This window comes from Panthera leo, chromosome D4, assembly GCF_018350215.1.
Source record: "Panthera leo isolate Ple1 chromosome D4, P.leo_Ple1_pat1.1, whole genome shotgun sequence".
NCBI classification, from domain to species: Eukaryota; Metazoa; Chordata; class Mammalia; order Carnivora; family Felidae; genus Panthera; species Panthera leo.
Window position 1 is genome coordinate 51,407,141 of NC_056691.1, and position 21,086 is coordinate 51,428,226.

General features: G+C 34.7%; 1 protein-coding gene and 1 long non-coding RNA gene across 15 annotated transcripts in view; one reads left to right on the forward strand and one right to left on the reverse strand.

Annotated features, from left to right (window-relative positions):
- LINGO2 (leucine rich repeat and Ig domain containing 2) overlaps nt 1–8,832 on the reverse strand; it is a 441,629-nt gene extending 432,797 nt beyond the window's left edge. For all 14 annotated transcript variants that reach the window (XR_006196002.1, XR_006196003.1, XR_006196001.1 and 11 more), the window contains exon 1: nt 8,731–8,832. The gene's annotated coding sequence lies outside the window, so the exon portion shown is untranslated. The remainder of the gene's footprint in view (nt 1–8,730) is intronic.
- LOC122205326 overlaps nt 1–21,086 on the forward strand; it is a 52,516-nt gene that overhangs the window by 21,931 nt on the left and 9,499 nt on the right. The gene's annotated exons all lie outside the window — the stretch shown is intronic.

Genomic DNA, 21,086 nt, shown 5'->3' on the forward strand with positions numbered 1-21,086 from the left:
AATTTCATTATAATCAACTGTTAGCCTTTTTCTTACATTACTGTTTACTGAAACACTGTATTTTTCCAAATAAGTATATGCCAAAGTTTCACCCATAAGGCCCTATGGAAGCAAGGAGACCATAAGATTCACTCTAATAAAAGCTTCTTACTAGGCCAAGACATCCTAATAGGACACAAACTTATAAAACAATGTGCATTTGAAATAGTGTACAGGCAGTCTGATTGTTGATGGGGCAAAATGAATCATGGTGGAGTAGTAGGAGACACAGGGAGGGGGAAGCAGAAAAGAGAAGCAATCTGATTATTTTATTACCTTCCTTAAAATTCTTTCAATAGCCCTGTGGTCTATAAAGGGAGGCAGTGTTGAGTGACTGCTGGTAAGACTGGCACTTGTCTTTGACAATAGAAAGTCTGGGTTCACATATTGTCAGTAACTCATGGGTACCTTGGACACATAATTTATTCCCTTTGAAATTTAGTTTCTTCATATGTAATATTATAAAATATATTATAAATATTTACCTCTATATGATTGCTTAACTGAGATCACTTTATAGACAGTACTGACTACAGTGTATACCAAATAAGAAATACTTGAGAAAATCTTGAGTATTATTATTATTAGTTGGAACATGGACTGGTAGATTTTGAAGAGCCTGAGGATTTCTCTTTTACTTATAGATGAAGGGACTCAGGCTCAGGGATGTTTCTCAATTTTCTCAAAATCATCAGAAAAGGAAGATGGTCTTCTGTCCCACAATCATAGCCCTTGAATATGACAAAGGAGAACAACTCGCTTTGAAGTTCATAAAGGACAAAAAATTTAGAACATTTGCCTCATGGGTGGTGTCTGAATTTCTAACATATCCTGCAAAAGATTCTGTAACATTACTAGAAATGAATTTTATGTTCTTCAATGTCATATTCACTTTATTATTGAAGGATGTGAGGAATAAGGGATATCACCTTAACTCATACTGGGCCCCTGTCAACAAGATTATTTTCATGTAAGTATTTTTTAAAGTTTATTTATTTATTTTGGGAGAGAGAGAAAGAGAGAGAGCATGCACACACACACACAGAGGGAGAGAGAGAGTCCCAAGTAGGCTCTATGCTCAATGTGGAGCCCCAGATGAGGCTTGATCCCACCACCATGAGATCATGACCTGAGCCAAAATCAAGAGTCAGATACTCAACCAAATGAGCCACCCAGACACCCTCATGTAGGCATTTTTTAAGAAAGCATCATTCGTATGTTCAAATTAAAACTTTCAGAGAATTAGTAGAAAAAATTTATGTTGTGTGCCAGTTACTAATGGTAATTATTTTCTGTGCTTCTGCCAAGTGATTATTTGCTTGTCTAAGTTCTCACTCAAGTGATACTTTTACATAGGGTTCAGGCATATCTCTTTCAGAAAAGTAAGTCAACATAATTTTAATATCTGCCTCAGTTTTCCTTTCTGAGAGAAGAAATAAGACCTATCCCACCTATTCCTTATGGTAGCCTGCACATGTATAGAATTTTACAATTCAAGTTGAACTTCGCTGTTGATAGCGGTGCTCCTGAGTCCCTTTTTTTAATCTGATGTGGTTTTCTTGAATAGTGTTAAACGGTTCAACATAATTTGCAGTTGAGATTCTGATGTACAGATTTTAAAAAGGCTTAAAATTCAGGTTACTTCAATGCTGACTCAACAGATATGCAAGTGTGTGAGTGTGGTGTGTGTGTGTGTGTGTGTGTGTGTGTGTGTGTGTGTGATGTGCCAAAGCCATTGTAAAGGGTAATGGAGCACTGAAGATCATACAGAAGGGTGCCCAGGACACCATGAACAATAAGGCATGGGCACTGTCATTATCCTTCTCCTGAACTGACCATAGTTATTGCACGCCAGAGTGGAAGGTATGTCAAACTTCACCTGGCTCATTAATTTCAGTCCACTAATGATGAAAGTGAGGCCCAGGAAGATAAATACTGTAGACTTTGCTATTAAGAGAGAGAGAAAGCATGAGAGACAGAGAGAGGAGAAGTAGGAGAAAGAATAGGAAAGATACAGAAAAGAACAAAGGTTAAAATTTTACTCAGCTTTCTTAATAATTTATTCATTTTATTTTACAATATGTATACAATTAAATTACTAACCAAGAAAGCTCGAAGGTACGTGAACTACTCAGAGTTGAATAGTTGTTTGTTTTATGGAGGTTTTCTGTTAAAAATAAGACACTTCCCATATTAAAATAAAAATGCTGGGGCACCTAGGTGGCTCAATCTGGTAAGCATCTGACTTCAGCTCAGGTCATGATCTCATGGTTCGTGAGTTTGGTCTCTGTGCTGACAGCTCAGAGCCTGGAGCCTGCTTCAGATTCTGTGTCTCCCTCTCTCTGCCCCTCCCCTGCTTGTGAACTATCTCTGTCTCTCTGTCTCTGTCTCTGTCTCTCTCTCAAAAATAAATAAATGTTAAAAAATTATTTAAATAAAATAAAATAAAATAAAATAAAATAAAAATCCTTGAGAGTCATTAACAGGACTGCACAGGCATAAAGATAAGAATGTTTCCCAGATCAGCTAAAAGACTATTTAGACTTTTTGCTCAACTGAAAAAACAAGCATACAATAGAAGAAAACAAAAATGAGTGTGAGAGTCATGAGTCCCATGAGATTTCCTAAGACTTAAGTCCTGGTATTAATGAGAATGTGAGGTTGCTGCTTCATGAACTTCCAGTGGCTTGTTATTTCCAAGATGAAGACCAAAAAAACAGTAAGGGAAAGTTTGTTCTTGGTTAGAATCTCTATTGGAAAATTTGGAACAACAGACACAGTAAGTGGAAAATGCATGGTGTATGTTTTACTTGCTTTTTATTGCAACATAAACTCTAACAATTTACTCTGATATCCAATTTACTCTGATATCCTGAAATTTCAATCATTTGTATTCTAATACAAACTTGAAAAGTCAATTGTTAAGCAATAACTTCAACACTTTTCATAGAATACTTTTGCAAATGAGGTAAAGGTCCACAGCTACACAGTAATTAATTGATGAGAAAAAGGTCTATTTCTCTTACAAATAGCTTTCCCCCTCAGTGACGACATGCAGGACAATCAAAACTGGCTGAGATTCCAAAAGTTGCTAAGAGGTTCATAAAGACACACTCCTGAAGGCTGCTAGCTGCAAACATTCTCAATACCAGCTGCTTGTCGCTGGGAATTCTTTTTCTTTTTTTCTCTTAAATATTATAAAACATCGTTACCAATCAATTGAGTGGGGAGACTATTTTAAAAAACGAGACGAATTTTATAACTGATGTATACAGACACGTGGTACGATTAGTTATATAAAAATCAGATGTACCTGAAAAATAATATTTAATGAATTGCATGATCCTTTTTTAGGCCTTATTTCAAAATCAATCAAGGATCTAGAGAAGCAAAAGAATTTTGTCCTTAGCTTTTTTCTCCTCAGTTTTTTTTTATTGTGGTAAAATACACACACCATAAAATTGACCATCTCGACCATTGAAACCACTTTATTGAGATGACGGACATATAAAAAGCTGTGCCTATTTAATGTATATAACAACTCAGTTGCGGGAAATAAGCTTAGGAATTCCCTGAGCTTGCACTGATGGGTTAACAAGGCATAAAGAATTAGAAAGCCATAGGATGTGCACACTCAAGTTTGGGTAAACAAGATTAGGTAAATAAGATTAGGTAAACAGGCAAAGGACCCCAGTATAGGTCAAAGGTATGGGGATAGGGAATCTTAGGATGAAAACATCCATGATGAGGCAAACAAGATTAGGTATTCAGGGTGGAAATGCTCTCCAATTTAGTACAATAGCAGAAAGCTGCTTTCACAGGAAGGAAGGACCAAAATAGGTAAATAGGTAAACAAGGTTATAGACCTCAGCAGGGCAAAGTTGCCCAGAGAGGAGCTAATTAGCAACAGAAAGCTGCTGAGGTAGCTTACTCTGTTTTGCTTGTCCCCTAGGCCAGTTTAGGCAAACAGATGTGGGGCCTCATGTTTGCTGTAAACAACCTTCCACCCAGCACCAGAATCTTATTGTATATTGACCCAGACCCCTAACACTGCATATCTCCAAAACCCCCTTTTCCCCATGCCCATGAGTTAATGTTCATGATTTCATTGTCTCTCTGTGCACGCCCACCACACTGGTAAGCCTTCTGATCCTAATAAAAATGGAGCAAGGACCCTTACTCAGTGCTCTTGTCTCCTCCCGGACATTAGCCTCTCTCCCATTTTTAATCCTGCGTCCTGCTTTCTTGCTGGACAAGAGAGAACTCCAGACCCAGAGACTATGAAACTCAGTAAGTTTGCGGATAAGTATACACCTGTGAAACTATCACCACCATCAAGACTGTAAACATATCCATCACCTTCCCAAGTTTACTCCCAGTCCCTTTATTATTATTTTGTGTATGTGTTTATGATAAGATTAACATAAGACTCCCTCTCAGCAAATTTTAAATACACAATACAATTTTTAAGTGTATAATTCAGTAGTATCAAGAACATTCATATTGTTGTGCAACCATCCCCACCATCCATCTCCAGAATTTGTTTCATTTTGCAAAAGTGAAACCCTATACCCATTAAACAATAACACCATGTCTTCTCTACTCCCCAACCCTGGCAATCATCATTCTACTTATTGTCTCTATAATTTTGACCACTTTAAGTACTTCATACAATATTTCTTATTGTGACTGGCTTATTCAAATTAGCATGTCCTCAACGTTTGCCCATGTTGTAGCATAGGTTAGAATTTTCTTTCCATGGCTGAATAATATTCCCTTGTATGTATGTACCACATTTTGCTTATCTATTCATCTGTTCATGCACACTTGGGTTGTTTACATGTTTTAGCTATTGTGAATAATGCCATGAACATAAGCATACACATATCTCTTCAAAATTCTGCTTTCAATACTTAGGGGTATATACCCAGAAGGGGAATTTCTGGATTATATTGTAAATCTATTTTTAATTTTTTGAGAAACTTATATACTGTTCCCTATAGCAGCTATACCATTTTATATTACCAACAGTGCACAATGGTTATAATTTATCCACATCCTCAACTACACTTGTTTTGATAGTAGTTATCCTATTGAGCATGAGGTGGTATCTCACTGTGGTTTTGATTTGCATTTCCCTAATAATTTGTGATGTTGAGCATCTTTTCATGTGCTTTGGACATTTATGTATCTTCTTTGGAGAAATCTCTATTAAGTCTTTTGCCTGCTTTTGAATTGAGTAGTTTGGGTTTTTGTTGTTGTTGAGTTTTAGGAATACTTTATATTCTGGATGTTAATCCCTTAACAGATATATGATTTGCAAATATTTTCTTCCATTCTGAGAGTTTCCTTTTACCCTATTGATAGTAGCTTTTGATGCATAAAATTTTTAAATTCTCATACAGTCCAATTTATCTATTGTTTTCTTTTGTTACCTATGCCTTTGGTGTTATACCCAAGAAATCATTGCCAAATTTAATGTCATGAAGATTTTGTCCTATGTTTTCTTCTACGAGTTTTATTGCTTTGCAGCTTACATTAGGTCCTTGATTCATTTTGAACTAATTTTTGTATATAGTGTTAGGTAAGGGTCCAACATCATTATATTGTGTGGGAGGTCCAGCTGTCCCAGGATCATTTGTTGAAAAGACTGCCCTTTCCCCATTGAATAATCTTAACATCTTTGTCAGTCAACATTTAGTCATATATGAGAGAGGTTATTTCCAGGGTCCCTGATCTATTCCATTGACATATATGTCTGTCTTTATACTAGTTACATACTGTTTTGATTACTACAGTTTATAGTAAGTTTTGAGATCAGCAAGTGTGAATCCTCCAACTCTGTTCTTTTTCAATATTTTTTTTGCGTATTTGAAGTCCTTTGAAGTTCCATATGAACTTTAGGATGGATTATTTAATTTCTGCAAAAAATGCCATTAGGATTTTGATAGTTATTGCATTGAATCTGTTGACTACTTTAGCTAGTACTGACATTTTAATCATTTTAATTCTTCTAATCCATGAACATGGGATAAGTTTTTTATTTATATTTTCTTTAATTTATTTCAGGAATGCTCTGTAGTTTTCATTGTAGAAGTCTTGATAAGTATTTTGTTATTTTGATGCTATTGTAAATGAAACTGTTTTCATATTCAATAATCAGGAATCTCTCAGCAGAGAAAATCCAAGAAACTGATGGCTTCACTAGTAACTTTTGCAAAATGTTTAAAGAATAAATAACACCAATCTTTCTTAAATTTTTCCAAAAAAATGGCAAAGAAGGGAACACTTCCAAACAGTCTGAGTCCAGTTGCCCTGATACCAGAGTCAGACAAAGGCATTATAAGAAAATAAACTAATATCCTTTATTAGGACACAAAATCCTCAAGAAAACTGAATTCAGGGGGCACCTGGGTGGCTCAGTCAGTTAAGCAACTGACTCTTGATTTTGGCTCAGGTCATGATCTAACAATTTGTGAGATTGAGCCTGGTATTGACCTCCAGACTGACAGCACATGGAGTGTGCTTGACCTCCTCTCTCTCCCTCTCTTTGCCCCTCCTCTGTTCGTGAACTCTCATGCTCTTTCTTAAAATGAATAACATATTAAAAAAAGAGAAAGAAAACTGAATTCGGTAGCCTATTAAAAGGATTATACACCATGACCAGGTGGAAATTATTCCTGGAATTCAAGAATTTTTCACTGTGAAAATGGATCAATGTAACAAACCACACTAATGAAATGAAGGAAAAACAGATGCATGATCATCTCAACTGACACAGAAAAGGCATGTGAATAAATCCACTACCCTTTAATGATAAAAACACCCAACACAGTAGGAATAGAAGAAACTACCTCAATGTGATAAAAGCTGTATATAAAAAACCTAACGCAAACATCATGCTCAGTGGCGATAGACTGAAAGCTTTTCCCCTAAGATTAGGAAGAAGGTAAGGATACTCATTTTTGCCGCTTCTATCAACATCATACTGAAATCCTAGCCAGAGCAATTAGACAAGAAAAGAAAAAAAAAAAAAAAAACATCCAAATTGGAAAGGAAGGAGTAAAATGATCATTGTTTGCACATATGATATTATATATATAAAACACTAAGGATTCTACCCCCTCCTCCCCCCAAAAACCCTGTTAGAACTAATAGGTGAATTTAACAAAGTAGCAAGATATGAAGCCAATACCCCAAATTAGTTGTATTCCTATATACTAGCAACGAACCATTTGAAAACGAAATTAAGAGAACAGGTCCTCGGCTTTTTAAGACTTTACATTAAAAATATATTTAAAGCCAAGAACAGGAAATAAAATACAAAATATGCACTACAAAATTTGAATTTTCACTGAAAAATGTAACTTTCATAATAAGCTTTTAATTTGTTATTTTATTTTTCTTAAAATCATAAGTAGAATAATTTAATTTTAGATATGTTGGGGTTTATCTATAACTTACACTTTCATTTTATGGTAGAAAAAGTGACTTGCCCCAGTTTTCACACATGGGTCTTTATTCATATTCTATGCTACCTGTTTCTCCTCTCATAAAATGAATATACACAACTATAGGTAAATGTAATTAAGGAATACAGAAAAGAGAACTCTATTACATATAAACAATTTTTCTCTTTAGCTCTCTTGCTCAGTAGCTCCGTAGAAATGGAAAAACCATTGCTTTCTCTGGGCTTAATTTTCCCCATGAGGAGAAAAAAGAATGGAGGGGATTCTATCAGTGCCACCTTTCCTGCACAGGTTGCCACAGTGGTTTTCTAGCTGTGCTCCACTATGTTGAAGGATTCAAGAGATCATGTCAGGGACTAAAATAGAAAACTGGGGCTTGGATGTAGATAAATTCTGTGTGTCATTTGCTATGCAGGTGGAGCTTGGATTGCCCCTTCCTATTTCACATATACTTCATGCAGAGGCTAGGCTTATGTCTGGTATAAATTGATACTTGGTAAGATTCAGATGATTAGAAGTCAGAATTCTGCCACTAATGTTGATTATTACAATTATCCAAAGGACTGGTGCTTTGAAAAGAGGCTTTATAAAATATAAGAAGTATTAATATTATAATTTAATCAGTATTAGTTTAATAATACTTATTTAATTCCAGCATTAAAAGTGTTTCTTAATAGAGCAAATCACATAGCTGCCTCCTCCAAGATATATATCAACACTGATTTAGCATTGTACATAATCAAAACAGCAACTTAACTTTTTATAAGATATTTTTGACAAGTAAGCTTGTCTTTTTTATAAATGATTTTTACCCCAAGATTCCCTATTCTAGGCTTCCACCTACCAAAATTAAAAATAATAAGACTTTCAAAACTATGCTTTGTTAATGTTCTTTGGGGGGAGATACTCATTGATTTTTTATGACTTCATTTATAGGACCACAAAACTGTAGTTCAACCCTATTCATTCTAATATAGCTCTTGAAGCAGATAGAAACCCATAAAACTACTGATAAGCTGAAACATTATATGTATAAGATATATATGTATGTGTTTATTTAGACACACACACATATATAGAGATGTTTCAAAATAGTTTCTTTGTTATGTGCTTGCTGGCCTTTAAAATCTGCTCAAAAAGCAGAGGGCAATGGTCTCAATTAGATTGAGTTGCTATAACAATTTACCATAGACTGGGTGGCTTACAAATATTTATTTCTCACAGTTCTGGAAGCTGGAGATCCAAGATCAGGAGACGGAATGGTCAGGTTCCTAGTGAGCACCTCCTTTCTGGTTTATAGAGGGCTACCTTCTTTCTGTGCCCTCACCTGATGGAAAGAGAGCTAGCTAACTCTCTAGCCTCTTCTTATAAAGACACCCACCCTTATTGTGAGGGCTCCACCTTTATGACCTAATTACCCTCCCCAAACACGCCATCTCCAAATACCATCACACTGGGATTACAGTCTGAAATTTTGAATTTTGAGGGGACACAGATATTCAGTCCGTTGCAGCAATGATGGGGTTAATGCTTGGTAATGTTTTTCCAAACCATAAACTGGTTTAGAATAGAGAATAGAGAAAGTATGCCTTGGTAATTGTGGATTTAGTATTTGCAGTTCTAACTATTTGCTTCAAATCCTGAAAGTTCCTGATGTGTAGTAATCTGTTAGACTGCTGAATTTGAATCATCTTCTGCTGGGGTCAGAGGGGAGGTGGATGGGGGGTTACCCCTGAAGAGTGGCAATGAGTCATTTATTAATGAATGAACCAAGCTGACCATGCTACAGTCTTATCTCCAGTCTGCTTCACTGTGTCTATAGTTTTTGCTGCAGAAATAATTGATGTTTGTCTCTGAGAAAATAATGGTTTTTACACCAATAATATATTCTCAGGAAATCATTAAGGATATGCATTAATATTTTTTGAGTACAAAATTATTGAAATGTTATTTATTAGAGTAGAACATTGGAAATAAATCTAGAGTTCAAAAAATAAGAAGGCTATTTAAGTAAACATATACAGAATGTGTAAACACTGAAATTCTGTGTCTAAAAAATGACGCTGTCAAAAATTATTGAATGGAATGGGAGGTTAGTCATTAATTATACTGTTAAGTGACAACAGCACCACATACATATAATGGAAGAGAGAGATAAACATAGAACAGACAAGAAAACCCAGATTTGTGCCAAAATCCCTCATAATAGTAAATTCTTCAAAATGCATTTAGAATATAAATCAATTTGCATGTTAGTTCCATCTCTGTTTTTAGCCTCCAGCTTGTCTATTTCTACTTTGACATACTAAAAACTTTTTTTAAAGACAGCAGCCATGTTGATGTATTTAAAATGAAACTGGATGTTAATACCTTTCAAAACCTTTAATGGCATCTGATTATATTATGATAAATTCCAAACTCTTTAATGTAGCATGCAAGGCCCTGCATGGAATAGCCTGCCCACATCTGCCCTCTCGCATCATGATGCTCTCCCTGGACTTCACTCAGCTCCTGTCACACTGACACTCCTCCAAGCTCTTCCCATCCAGATCTCTGGATGTGCTATCCTTTCCCCTGAAATATTCTCTAGTTGCTCATTTCTCAGGTCCTATAACTCAGCTTAAATGTCATTTTTTCACATATACTCACAATCTTAGCTAAAGAAAGCCGTACTGTAGCCTGTATCACTTTCTGTAACCATCACTCTTTATTTTATTTGCCTATGTGGGCCTTTAAAGAAAAATAACTAGACAATAAGTTCCATGAGGGTCATAAGCATATCTGTTTTATCCATTAATATATAGTGGCTGACACATAGGAGGTGCTAAAAATAATAGTACATGAATTCATAAACAACAATCTTATCTTATTTTGTATATTTACATGAACTATAGCTTGATCTCTATTATAGTCAGAAAAGCCAACAATAATTTAAGACATTATTATGATTTTAATTTTTACAGAATACAATATACCCTATTAAATCAGTTTTGAACAAAATTAGCTCCCTTTATCTTTATAGTTTTTAATTTATTGAAAAAAAGTTTATTGATTTTAAGTATTGAAGGTTTTCATGTTACTCAATGAGTTAATCAAAATCTTAGGCAAAATGCTCATCACAGCACTCTTAGGTGACAGAAGAAGCTACAGCAGGTGTATGTATGACAATCTAGTTTCTCTGTTCACACAAGTAAAACAATAAAATGATATCCTTTAAGTAAAAGGAAACATTTTCTGTTAAATAAAATACTTCATCATTTTCTACTTTAGTTAAAGATACTAGATTAATAAGCTTGGACAGAAGTTATCATTTTAATCAACAGCATTCCTGAAAAAGAACAGAATTGCTACGGTTTCTCTCCTTTGTGATTGTTCTTGAATTTAGCACACACACACACACACACACACACACACACGCTCTGTTTCTCAGAATATTTTGAAAATCTCCCATTTACTAAAGTGTGTCATCACCTTACTATCACTAAAATAGATTTTTAAATTAAATTTCCTTCAAGAGATATTACCTTTTGTGAAGCATTAATTATTTTTAGGAAGAGATAGGGAAACTCAAGATTACAATGTGCTCCAGATGAATTACAATGAGTGGATGCCTTCTATCCCAGCATATGTAGTTTAAATCCCATATGAGAGACACTCAAAATGTCTATCAAGAAAAATTTTGACATGTTATTTCTTCACTGTAAGTATCTTAGAAAAGGTCAGAATCTGTCTGGGAAGCAATGAAGAGTGGAGTGGTTCTACCCAGAGAGCTGGACATTCTACGAAGCTGCTTTTACTAGACTATATTTAAGCTGTGAATACTAAGATAAAGGCATGTAGTATAGCATATGCTTTTTAAGTCTAGTGCACATGTTTTCCTACTATACCTTCAGAGATGAGAGATTATATGTGTGCACTCAATCCGTTGGGCTAATAAATACATGGACATTCACAAATGTATTTATATACCCTCACAGCCCTTTACAACTACACAATTTACTATAAATATCAAGTACATAAGTGTGTAAGTTGCAACCATGCCTCTTGGCCTAGTGGGGAAGTAAAAATCACTGCCCATAGAAACTTTTTATTGCAATATAGTAAAGAGTTCAGATAAACAGACTCTTTCAATTACATTCTGATGTGTAATTTATAAAAGATGTCAGTTGGGAGAATGGTTAGTCTGTGAAGGACTCTGACAAAGCCAAATTACCCCTGATTTTCTTGGGCATGGAATGGGTGGAGAGGGAAATTTCAAGTCAACAGGTAGGTTAAACCAAGCTCTATTGGGAATGGCTGTATGTAGCTCAATGGAGTTCAACCCTATTCCATCAACAGTCAAAACCCTTAAAGCCAACACAGTCCTAGGCTTTGGTTACATAGAGATGAATAAGTCTCCCACTCTGGTCTGAAAGTCTCCAGTCTCATAGGGAGAGATGTAAATACATAAAGATAATTATAGTGCAGTGTACCACATAACAAGTAGGGATAGAATCTGGAATTGGTCTGGAAAGATGAATTATAGAGTCGGATATAAACTTAGAACTAAGAAGTAAATTATCAACATCGTAGGAGAAAGGCGTTAATATGGTCCTATAGGGTTGCTCTGCATAAAGTTATTTATGTATGATTCTTAAGGAGGAAAAGAATAAGGGGAAAAGAAAATTGAGGGGAGAGAAAAAAGGTATCCATATAATTACATAGTTGGTAAAGAAATACCTCCACTTTCTCATTATTCATCCCAAACAAGGCAGAAAGTTAGGAAAGGAGAACGGCCAAAACACAGATGCCATCCCATTTCAGTGATTCCAACAATGATAGAGAAAAAACAAACTTTCTGACATGATGTTCCCATACCTTTCCTCTTCTTTGGATTTCATAATAAGTAAAGAAATTTTGTAATACAAAAAACACCTAAATTATATTCTATTCTAGCCAAATATCAGGGTCAGGGATTTAAGGTGCCACACAGTCCTCATTGACATCTTCAAGATATGGTGTTGATTTACCAATGCCGGTGAGCCAACATCTGAGTCAGCTATTTTAGAATTTGGTGCCATTCAAGACAAAAAATAAAATATAGCTGGTATCTTAAGGCTTTAAGTCTAAAACACATATTTCAGATCTTAAACTCCCATACTAACCTAACAAGCAGATAAATAACCAATTTACAGAGATTTATGGCATTCATACTTTTCATGCATTTTCCTTCTCCTCTTTGACTTCCTTTTTATCCCTTTCCTGAATAGAAGAGAAGGTAAATTGATAAAAAGAGATATCAAAATATATGGGAGAGAGTAAATATTCAAATTAATTTGAAGATGAACCACAAAAAAAAATTGAGAAAGAAACTAATACTTCAATTCAGTTTCACTTAGAATAAAGCACAAATAAAGATTTGATAGTGGAACATTTGGTTAGTTTGCTAATATAGAAATGTATATATTATGTAATTATTAGGGGATGATGATTCCATATAGTTTGTGGACTAGGGAGAAAAAAAAGGAAGTAAGAACAAAATAAATGGAAGGCTCCAGAAAATCACCATCCTCATCCCATTCATTTAAGGATTATTTATTATGTAATGGTTCAGTGCCTTCAATCAAAAATGTATAATAGGGAATTTGATATAAAGAGAATATTATAGTATTAAGAAACTTGAAGGATGAATGAATATACTTAGAAAAGAATGAAGATAATTTTGTCAATATCTTTCTGCATGAGTACTTCCGGTTGTATTTATGGAACATCACAGGTGACAGTACATACCCAGAAACTGAACACATTCACATATAGTTGACACAAAGCAAACTGAAGTAAAAAAATATTTCAAGGTATGAGTCCAGACTAATCACTCTGAAGAGATTCTAATTCTCAGGCTTCATTCCTGTAAGATATTTTTAAGTGAGCCCAGGGTAGGTCAGGCGTCTGCTCAGGTGATTCTGACCACAGACCACATTTAAACACTGCTCTGTGTAGAGCTACTTCTTCCCTCCCTTAGTCTTTGTAAGTACAGCAGTGTGGTGGCAAACACTTGGTAATGGGAAGTCATATCTACTATTACAGCCTGTGTCTATTTGTAGGTGGTTAAATCTTCATTAATATAAAATGATAAATTGCTGGAATATTAATTATATTTTCTTTAAAGAATTCTCCATTATTGGGGCACCTGGGTGGCTCAATCAGTTGAGCATCTGACTTGGACTCTGGTCATGGTTTTTGTGAGTTCAAACCCCACAGAAAGTTCACTATTGTCAGCGTGGATGGGATCCTCTGTCCTCTCGCTCTCTGCCCCTCCCCCACTTGTGCACACGCACCTTCTCTCTCTCTCTCTAAAATAAAAATAAAAATATTGAAAAGAAATTCTCCATTATTTCCTTATTGAATATTTATATAATATTCATATACATTATAATTATAAATTTCATTAAATATATGAGCTAAGGTTAGGCACTGTGGAAGAAAATATATGGAAGGGAAAGAGAAAGATTTGACTTCAAGTTCTAATGCTTATCTCTTGGTTGAATGACTTTTAGAAAATTCTTCTCTACCCAAAATCAAGGAAAACAACCACATGATCTTTCTATACCCCTTCCAAAACTTAAATTCTATAATTATATTCAATGGCAATTCAAGACATATTAAAAATAAGTATATTTGCTTAGTTATCTAATTCTTTATAGTTAATTATTGTAGAGCATACCTAATTTTAAATGTGGTGCCATAGTTAAATGTCACAATGATAAAATAAAAGCAGGTCACTTTAGCATATTTTATTTGGGCTTTATGTCAGGGATAATTAATTATATTTGAAATATGGCACTCACTTTAAAATCATCATTTGATTAGTTTGCTAATACAGAAATGTATATATTATGTAATTATTAGGGGATGTGATGATTCCATATGGTAAGAAAAAAAATCCCTTAATTATGTAACAAAAGGTTTATGTTTCCCTAAAAAAAAAAAAAAATGTCAAGCTGCTATTTCATTCCACATGGTTGAAATCTTACTGATCTCTACAAACTCTATTCAAATGTCACTTCCCTCAAGACTTCCTTAAAAATAATCAATTCATATCCTCACCTTCAGATAGCTTATCATTTACCTCCTGTGTGATATTTATGTACGTTGTGTGATTTCACATTTTTGCACATATTATACTGTATGATGTATACCTTCCTCTTTGCCCACTAAATTGTGAGCATCTTAAGAGTAAAGACTCAACTGCATTCATTTACATATCTCTCATCCTGGAGAAAATATGTAGCACAAGATAGGTTCTGAATAGATGTTTGTGAATAAAACACATGATTATTTGTTTATCAAATTATAAATAAGCATATGATTAATTTGTAGTCATTTTCTCTGATAACTCTACAACTTAACTCTTTTGGCAGGAAGAGGAGGATTGAATTATGACCCTCAGGCATAAAGTATAAAGCTATACTGAGCCATAATTGTAATGAAATGTAAGAGAGTTCCCACTCTTTTCCCCTATGATGACTGCTATTTCAAAGTAGCAATTACCAAATTCTTTCAACAATACATTTGGTGCTCCTAATTAGCTGGTGCCCTGAGCATGTGTTTAGTGTTCTTTCTGGGATTGAAAACACTTAATATTTAAGAGAATGGGTCCTAGAATTAGAAGGAATTAGACTAAGCCCTAACTCTGCCATTTATTAACTATGTAATGTTAGACAATTTACCTCTCTGAAAATTGCTTGCCTTGTTTTCTCATCTGTAAACTAAGGGAGAAAACAATACCTATCTCCTAAAATACACAAGAAGATTAAAAGAGAGTATTTAGATTCAGTTCTTAGCACATACAAAATATTTAATAAATGTAAAATTATAAACATTGGTATACAAGTGCCCCTATGTATCAGCACTCCTGTATCCCTTGGGTAAATTCCTGGCAGTGCTATTGCTGTGTCATAGGGTAGCTCTATTTGTAATTTTTTGAAGAACCTCCACTCTGTTTTACAGAGCAGCTGCACCAGTTTGCATTCCCACCAACAGTGTAAGAGGGTTCCCATTTCTCCACATCCTCACCAGCATCTGTAGTTTCCTGATTTGTTCATTTTAGCTACTCTGACCGGTATGAGATGGTATCAGTGTGGGTTTGGTTTGTATTTCCCTGATGATGAGTGATGTTGAGCATCATTTCATGTGTCTGTACCCCACTGTTTACAGCAGCGCTTTCAACAATAGCCAAATTATGGAAAGAGCCTAAATGTCCATCAACTGATGAATGTATAAAGAAGATATGGTTTATATATACAATGGAATACTACTCGGCAATGAGAAAGAATAAAACCACGCCATTTGTAGTAGTAACGTGAATGGAACTGGAGAGTAATATGCTAAGTGAAATAAGTCAGGCAGAAAAAGACAGACATCATATGTTTTCACTCATATGTGGATCTTGAGAAACTTAACAGAAGGCCACGGGGGAAGGGAAGGGGGAAAAAGTTACAAACAGAGGGAGGGAAGCAAACCACAAGAGACTCTTAGATATGAGGAACAAAGGGTTGATGGTGAGTAGGGGCAGGGGAAAGTGGGTGATGAGCATTGACGGCACTTTTTGGGATGAGCAATGGGTGTTGTATGTAAGCCAATTGGACAATAAATTATATTAAAAAAAATTAAATAAATAAATAAATGTAAAGTTAGTGTCCATAACCTCTTGTTTATAATGGAAATTTTGATTGTAAAAGGAAATGTTTGCACTGTTTCATCATTCGATATAATTCTTAATATTGGTTTAAAATAGGCTTTTTCGTTGTGTTAAAGAATTACCTATGTATGTATGTATGTATGTATGTATTTATTCAAGTTTTTATTTTAATTACAGTTGGTTAACATACAGTGTAATATTAGATTCTGGTGTACAATAGAGTGATTCAACACTTCCATACATCGCCCAGTGCTCATATCACAACAAGTGCATTCCTTAATACCCACCACCTATTTAACCCATCCTCCACCCACCATCCTATGACAATGGTCAGTGTGTTCTCTACAATTAAGTGTCTGTATCTTGTTTTGTTTCTCTGTTTCTTTTTTTTCTTCCTGTTTTTATTTACTTTTTTTTGAGTTTATTTATTTTGAGAGACAGAGAAAGAGAGAGCAAGCAAGCACACACATGAACAGGGTAGGGGAAGAGACAGAGGGAAAGAGAGAATCCCAAACAGACTCTGCACTGTCACAGCAGAGCCCCATGTGGGGCTCAAACTCACAGCTGTGAGATCATGACCTGAGCTGAAATAAAAAGTTGGACAATTAACCAACTAAGCCACCCAGGTGCCTCCCCCCAAGTTTTTATTTAAATTAAAGAATTATCTTTTTAAATCTGGAATAAATATTGTTCATTTCAACAAGTGTATTCTTAGTATCAATCAAAATACTCATATATATTTTTCTGCTTTGATCTATAAGTGTGATGAATCAACACTAGTCATTTTCCAATTTTAATTAATTCTAACATTTGCATGATTCACATATGTTATTCTTTTACTAGATTACTGGATTAATGTTTTCATATTGTTATTTTACTGTCTTTTTTTGTTTTAGTTTTACAAATAGATTGTTTTGATATCAGAACAAATGAACAGAGGAGATTCCATCTTTATCTTTTTTTTTTTTTAATTTATTCACTTTTGAGAGTGAGAGAGACAGAGCACGAGCAGGGGAGGGGCAGGGAGAGAGGGAGACACAGAATCCGAAGCAGGCTCCAGGCTCTGAGCTGTCAGCACAGGGCCCGATGTGGGACTGGAACTCACGGACTGTGAGATCATGACCTGAGCTGAAGTCGGATGCTCAACCGACTGAGCCACCCAGGCATTCCCCCATCTTTATTTTTGAAGGGCCAATAATATAAAGACTATTTGATCTTTGTGCTTGCTTATTTTCAAAACTTATTCTTGACTTTTTGTTTTCTCTCAAATTTATGTAGTAGGAACACAAAGAAATACATATTTATTAAGTATTTACTGAGTGATAGACACTTTGCATAAATTATTTTTGCAATACACTTCTATAGTTAGTATTATTCCTATTTCTTAGATGTGGAAACATATTCAGAGTGGTTATTCTCTTTAACTAGGTTTTTGAAAACACAAGATTTGTATATAGGCCAGGCTGACTCCATTAGACCATCCTATGTCTAATCACAGAATTTAAAATGGAACAACGTCCTTTAAGAACACATTCCAGTGTGGAAATGGATGGGAAAAAATACTACTTCTCAATTTTACAATTTTGGAATAAACCAAGTTTAGTAAAGAAAAACAAATGGAATTCAGCAATTAAAAATGATATTCAAAAATAATTTAGCAGTTTTTAAATTTCTATTCTAAGGCAACTAAGTTTGCAATACTGCCAATAATATTATAAGAGAATAAAATTATATACATATATACAAATTATATATATATATATATATATATATATATATATATTAAATTCCCCTTAAAATTTTTGAAGTATGGGATGAAACAGAGATGGATCATAAAAAGTAATAAGTAAGCTGGCTGTCAATATACAAGTTGGCAAATATAATATAAAAATATTATAAAATAAATTTATTGTGGAAAAATGTGAATATAAAAGAAAAAAATTAAATCAACACCAAATGACACATTTGCAGATTTGGCAACGATATAGTAAGTCAAAAGTTAAGAAAGCCTGGCCTCAAATAGGAGAGTTTATCACTCAGGCGTTCTATACAATTTCTTACAGTTCTCATATTACCATATTTGCAACCTCACAAAGAAAATCTGGCTGCCCAAATAAAATTCCATCCCCCAAATACCCAAACATGGTGATGTGTAAATATAAATCAGAGAGTGGCCAAATACTCTAGAAGAAATGTTTTACTTGTTAAAACTGTTAAACTTCTTATTTAAACTGAACCACTCAAAAAGCCTCTTCTTAATTACAAAATCAGTTTTAGGAAGCATCAGATGACATTTTCTTGATATTTAGCAACACCATTTAACAGATAAGATAGGAACATTCCTTCATGATTACACAAATTTCAATTTAAACTTGTTGACTCACTATAAATCCTTGCTTAATCCTTGCTTCATCTGTTCTACTATATTTTCGTATATATTGTTCCTGATTAATTAGCACATGTATGTCACTGTTTGCCAGAGAGACAGAATGAGGCAGAGCAAAGGGATTATTTATATTCACTGCTATGGGTGAGGTGAGGATGTGGATTACTGTGGTTCTGGCTACAGGTCACAGGACTGGACCTTAGTATCATTGTTCTCTATAAAGGAAATGTGAACCACATTCGAAGATGTAAACATACACATACAAAGGTGTAAACACATACAAAGGTGTAAACTCTATAAAATTCAGGAAACTTTACTCTTGCTCCTTTCCTCCTTTTCTTCATGTCAAATCCATAGGTTTACGCAAGGTAAAATAGTCACACCTTTTACCTTTTACACAAGGTAAAATAGTGAGTTTATATCTTTTCCCTGTATTTATCATTATTTTATAGCCAAACTGAGAGGAACGAGAGTTTCCCATCTGGTAAACAAGCCCTTGTGACTTAAGATTTTGAAGCATGAATGCCAGCAAGACTAAGCAAATTTCAAAGATTCTGTAATTGTTGAAGATGCTATGGTTGTTGATGGGGTATGTCATCAAATTACAATTTAAGATTTCTCATGGCAAATATCATATATCTCTTCTTCTGCCCCAGTTTTTCTGAATACTATGGAATAAAGGTTATTATGACTATTGAAAAGTGCAGAATTTAGAGAAAATTTGGAGGTGATGTAGCAATCTATAAAATCTTTGTAAAAATTTCCCTTTCTGAAGAGAGCTTGTAATGGAGGTTACCTTGCTAGATAACGAAAATATCCTAAGATTCTGCATGTCAGAACAGACTCCATGCTTTCCAAGTTCTCCTGAGACACTGGAAAAGAAATGGACTATCCACCTTAATTAATTACAAAAAATAAATCCATGAAACCATGCATCTTTGACAAATCAATTAACGATGCTGCCTGTTGCTAAATTAGCTGACCTTCTGTTTAAAATAAAATTTCTGGGATGGCTAGTGGCATGGTTTAAAATTATCCAAGGTAATTCTGAAGGAATAAATCTTATAATAACTATATATATTTATAAAACTGTCACATATGAAGTAAATTGCATTAGGCAATACTTGAATCATTTTCTGCTCTATGTTTTTCAGAAACACAAGGTATCTCTTTTGGAGGACTAATATCAATTCAACAACAACAAAAAAAGAGAGGCAAAAAGTTTAGAATGTTTAATTATTTGTTCCTTTCTAGGATTTCATTTACAGGAATAGCATAGTGCCTTTTTTTTTCTTCCTCCTGTCTTCCAGGTGTTAATTTCAAAAGCAGGTGCATCCTATTACACTGTATGTTAACTAACTGAGGTTTAAATAAAAACTTTAAAAAAAAAGTAGGTGCATTGACTATTCTATTTTCCAGGTTAGGATTTCAATGGAAACATCATGAAGTGTCCTGGCCAGAGCGGGGCTGTCTTTCCCAGGTCTCTGGCAGCGGTGTTGAGGCTGATTACATGGACCCATGCCACTAATTTCCATTGATTGCTTTCCTCTTTTCCACATTGTATGCCATGCTAACTTATAAGGAAATTAAGCCACTTGGTACTATCACTTCCATATAAGCCATGGCAGATTACAAAAAGGGTGACAACATTTTTCAGCTCTTCTCATCAAGAACAGGAATGTCTTGCGTCACCATTGAAACTATGTTTGCCTTAACTTTTGTAAATAAGATGAAAGAAGTCAAGTTGTATAAATCCCAATTCTAGGCCTCAAGAGCCCTTTCTTTGTGCACTAGGTGAATAAATCTAGGCTAGGCTGCTGGAGAAAAGACTCGGTATAAGAGAACCAAGGACCCTGGGCCAACAGCCAGCCAATTGCTAGACGTGAGAGTGATACCACCTGGGGCCAGTCAGCCCCATTTAACACACCAGCTGACCAACTTGAACATATATGATCAAGCCCAGTAACACCAGCAGAACCCATTCAAAAGAAATGCCCAGAAAAATTATGGACTAAATTAATGGTAGTTGCTTTTAAGCCACGATATTTGGGGGTAGGATTTCACAAAGCAATTAATAACTGACATATAGCCCCATGTCATTTTAGTACATCCATGCAACAGCAAATTATTTACTACATTTTTGTACTATAATTTCACCTAGCACCCAGTTATTGCAACCATGCTAGATTTCTTTTTTACACTCTCTGTAAAATCGGGCACTATATTTACCTATACTCACGTCAATTAGTTCCACACATAACTACTGGGATTACACGAGAGTGCAGTACTTAAGGGGTCAGGTCCGAGCATCTCACAGACCATTTTTAGAACCCTTCCCACCAATATTGAGCCTTTGTTCTTAGACAAATGAGTAAATTTTCCTTTTTTCCTGTAAAAAAATGAGGATAATAATACCTACCTTATAGAGCTGCAGTGAAGAGAAAATAACATTTTTAATGTTTTATGTGTAGTAGGTATTCCATGAATTTTTAGTTTTAAATTTTCCAGCACA